This window comes from Arachis hypogaea, chromosome 15 (assembly GCF_003086295.3).
Source record: "Arachis hypogaea cultivar Tifrunner chromosome 15, arahy.Tifrunner.gnm2.J5K5, whole genome shotgun sequence".
Lineage (NCBI taxonomy): Eukaryota > Viridiplantae > Streptophyta > Magnoliopsida > Fabales > Fabaceae > Arachis > Arachis hypogaea.
In genome coordinates this window covers 100,034,946-100,039,327 of record NC_092050.1, presented here as the reverse complement: position 1 = coordinate 100,039,327, position 4,382 = coordinate 100,034,946, and the positions used below count along the sequence as shown (strand labels likewise).

Genomic DNA, 4,382 nt, shown 5'->3' with positions numbered 1-4,382 from the left:
CAACCGGACCTATTACTTAAATGAGTTTCAGCTCATCACTTCCCTTCCATTCTTCATTTCGTTCCAGCAGCCATGGAGAGAGGAAGGTAAAGACCAAAACCCTAACTCCCACTTCCATCCACCATAACTTCTTCATCCGAGCTCTGATCGCCGCACCGTTTGCGGCTACGCGTCCAGCGCATCGAGCTCTACAATGCAATCAAGCTTGACAACCACTTCCGTTCTACATGCAATCAAGCTTGAATGTGTATCTCTTGGGTTTCTAATCTAAGATTAAAACCTTCGTGGTATAGGCTAGAATCATTGGCGGTCATTCTTGAGATCCAAAAAGTCTAAACCTTGTCTGTGGTATTTCGAGTGGGATCTGGGAAGGGATGACTGTGATGAGCTTCAAACTCGCGAGTGCCAGGGCATTTTGATGAGCAAAGTCTAAACCTTGGCTGGCCATTAGCCATGTGATGCCAGGGCATTTTGGCCAGTTTCACTGACTTTTTCTTTATGGTTTTAGGGTACTTTCATGCACTTTCTTAGGAAATAAGCAAGTTTTGGGTAGAATTTCACTTACATCTTGATTCAAGCTAACATTGTGATTTTAATATAAATTCATGAGAATTATGCATGAATTGAATGACAAATTGGATGATGCATGTCTCATAACTTGGACAAGAACTTTGATGCACTTTATTGCTTGATTTCAGGACAAAGGAAGCAAGGAAGAACCACGTTAGCAGCCACATTAGTCTAACTAACGTGACCTCTAACGTGGAAGGGGAGCTAGCTTGCAACGTTAATGAGAAAAGTAATCGCCAATAACGTCCTCGAAGCCATCATAGCCCACGTTAATTGCCACATTAACTACATTAACGTGGTAGTTAACGTGGAAGAAGAAAATGAAGCCAACGTTAGTGACACTCACCTTTGTCACTAATGTTGGACCAAGCTCATATTGGCCACGTTAACTCAGTTAACGTGGACTCTAACATGGGGAAACAAAAGAATGACCAACGTTAGTGACACTCACCTTTGTCTCTAACGTTGAGCTAAGCCACTTTGAGCCACGTTAGTTACCATGTTAACTCAGTTAACGTGGACTCTAACGTGGAGGGAGCAAAGAATCGCCAACGTTAGTGACACTCACCTTTGTCACTAACGTTGGGATGAGCCACTATAAGCCACGTTAACTACATTAACGTGGAAGCTAACGTGAGTAAAAGGGATGATGAGCCAACGTTAGTGACACTCACCTTTGTCACTAACATTGGAGATGGCTAGCAATACCACGTTAGAAGCCACGTTAACCTAGTTAACGTGAACTCTAACGTGGGAAGTAGGGGCATTTTGGAACGTTAGTGACAAAGGTAAGTGTCACTAACGTTCTCGAAGATGTGGTAAGCCTACGTTAAAGGTCACGTTAGCCACACTAACGTGAACTCTAATGTAGGGAGAAAGGAGGATTCTCAACATTATTGGAAAAAGTAAGTCCCAATAACGTGTGCGAAGGACCAAGAGGCAACGTTAGTGGTCACGTTGATGCCACTAACGTTGAAGTTAACGTGGAGCATCCTTGGGTTAGGAACGTTAGTGAAAAGGGTGATTATCACTAATGTTCTCGAACCCACACTTTCACTTAACGTTAACGCCACTAACGTCCTAAGCTAGAATCCCTGCCTACTTCACACTTTCTCTCTGCAAGTAAAGCTAAGCCCACTGAAGAAGATAACTGCTTCAACTCAAGATCCAAAGGCCCATATCCAAGACTTGAATAGCCAACTAGAAGATCAGAATAGTATAAATAGGGAGAGCTTTGAACTAGAAGGGAGCTTTTGGCATTATTAGAATTACTCTCTGTTTTTTACTTTCTCTGCAACTTTTAGTTTAATTCTCAGAATGTACTCTCCATCTATGCTTTTCATTCCCAGAGCTATGAACAACTAAACCCCTTTCATTGGGTTAGGGAGCTCTGTTTTAATTTGATGGATCAATAATAGTTTTCATTATCCTTCTTCTCTCTTTTCTCTTGATTTTACTAGAAAGCTTTCAATCTTCATCCAATTGAGTAGTTATCTTAGAAAAGAAGCTATTCATACTTGGATCTCTTCTGAACCTTGGAAGAGGAATGAAGAGATCATGCTATAATTGCTTTCTCATGTTGGACCAAATTGGGGTTTGGGCAGATACGGTGACATATAATTCTCCCAATACTTTGATTTGGAAATACATGTGGTATAATCAGTGACCACACTTCATCTCTTCTCATGAGCAATTAGACCAAGGAATTGGCTATTGATCTAATTTGAGAGATTGAATTAACAAGGAATTAGAATTCAATCACTTAAGATTGCCAAGGAGATCAATGAATGCATTGATTGAGGAAGAGATGAAAATGAACTTGATCCAGAGAATGCAACATCTCCTAAGCCCAATGAACTCCCCATTTCTGATCTTACCCATTCTCTTTACTTTCTGCTATTTACTTTCATGCTAAACTCCCCTTCCCCATTTAAGATTCTGCAATTTACCTTCCGTCATTTATTTTTTACAATTTACTTTTCCGCCATTTAATTTCCTACAATTCTCAACCCAATTTCTGCTTAGCTCAACTAGAACATTCTTCCAATTAAAGTTGCTTGACCAATCAATCCCTGTGGAATTCGACCTCACTCTATTGTGAGTTTTTACTTGACGACAATTCGGTATACTTGCCGAGGGAAATTTGTTAAAGGACAAGTTTCCTTGCATCAAGTTTATGGTGCCGTTGCCGGGGATTGATTTTGTATCAACAATGATTAAATTGGTGAATAACTAGATTGAGCATTTGTTTTTATTTTGTTTGATTTAAGTTCATTTGAGTAATTTACTTTCTGTTTGGCTATTTTCTTCCCTTTCCCCTACCTATTTTCTTAGTTGTTTACAATTCAGTCACTAACCCACTAACTGTTTGATATATTGCATCACTCACACTAACAACATTTCTGTAGAAATTACTATCTGCATCTATCTCTCTTGCTTGTGCCTTGTTGGTTGTATGACAGGTAGAAGAAGCGGGGCTTCAACTTCCTTTGATTCTGAACCTGAGAGGACCTTCCTTAGATTAAGGAGGGAAGCAAGAGGAAAGAGAGTAGTTGGTGCTGAGGAAGAGGAGGAGTACTTTGAACCAGATATGGATGAGAATATGGAGAACCATCATGAAGAAGAGGCTCACAACCATAGTCGAGAAGGTCCAGCACATCAGGCTGGGCAAGAGAGAAGAGTTCTGGGTTCTTACATCAATCCAAACCTAGGAAACTGTGGAAGTAGCATCCAACGGCCAACCATACATGCCAACAACTTTGAACTAAAGCCACATCTCGTCACCCTTGTTCAGAACAATTGTTCATTCGGAGGAAGTGTCCAAGAAGACCCCAATCAACATCTAACCACCTTCCTGAGGATATGAGATACTGTGAAGTCTAATGGTGTTCATCTTGACACTTATAGACTACTTCTATTCCCTTTCTCACTCAAGGACAAAGCATCTAAATGGCTGGAATCCTTTCCAAAGGAGAGTTTAGCAACCTGGGATGATGTGGTGAACAAATTCTTGGCAAAATTCTATCCTCCTCAATGGATCAACAGGTTGAGAGCTAAGGTACAAACCTTTAGGTAGCAAGATGGTGAGACTCTATATGAAGCATGGGAGAGGTTTAAGGACCTGACAAGAAGATGCCCGCCAGATATGTTCAATGAATGGGTGCAGTTGCATATTTTCTATGAAGGTCTTTCATATGAATCAAAGAAGGCAGTAGACCACTCATCCGGGGATCTCTGAACAAGAAGAAGATCATTGAAGAAGCCATAGATGTCATTGAGACTGTAGCTGAGAATGACTATTTCTATGCTTCTGAAAGAGGCAACATTAGAGGAGTGATGGAGCTGAACAACGTGGATGCACTGCTAGCTCAAAACAAGATGATTACCAAGCAATTAGCTAACCTCACCAAGAAGATGGAGAGGAATCAAGTAGCAGCAATCACCACTTCAGCAGCAACTCAAGAAGGAGTGAATGAAGAGGCAGAGGGTGATCAGGAACAGGCCAACTACATTGGAAATTCACCCAGGCAGCACCATGACCCATACTCCAAAACATATAATCCTAGTTGGAGGAACCACCCAAACTTTGGGTGGGGAAATCAACAGGATCAAGGCCAAGATCAGAGATGCCACAACCCCAGCAACAATGCAACTCACCAACATTCCACACAGAGATCATATCAGCACCCACCTAACAACACACCTTAACATCCATACCAAAGTCAAAATGGCCCTTCTCACCCCTCCAATCTCAACTCACCATCATCTGAAGATAGACTCTCCATGATTAAAATCCTACTTGAAGGCATATG

The 4,382-nt window shown here is 41.2% G+C and overlaps 1 non-coding gene across 1 annotated transcript; it reads right to left on the bottom strand.

Moving 5' to 3' along the window:
- Positions 1 to 3,613: 3,613 nt before the first annotated feature.
- Positions 3,614 to 3,720, bottom strand: LOC112753225 (small nucleolar RNA R71). The gene has a single exon (XR_003177617.1). It is a non-coding gene; the product is annotated as a small nucleolar RNA R71 (small nucleolar RNA).
- Positions 3,721 to 4,382: the final 662 nt, after the last annotated feature.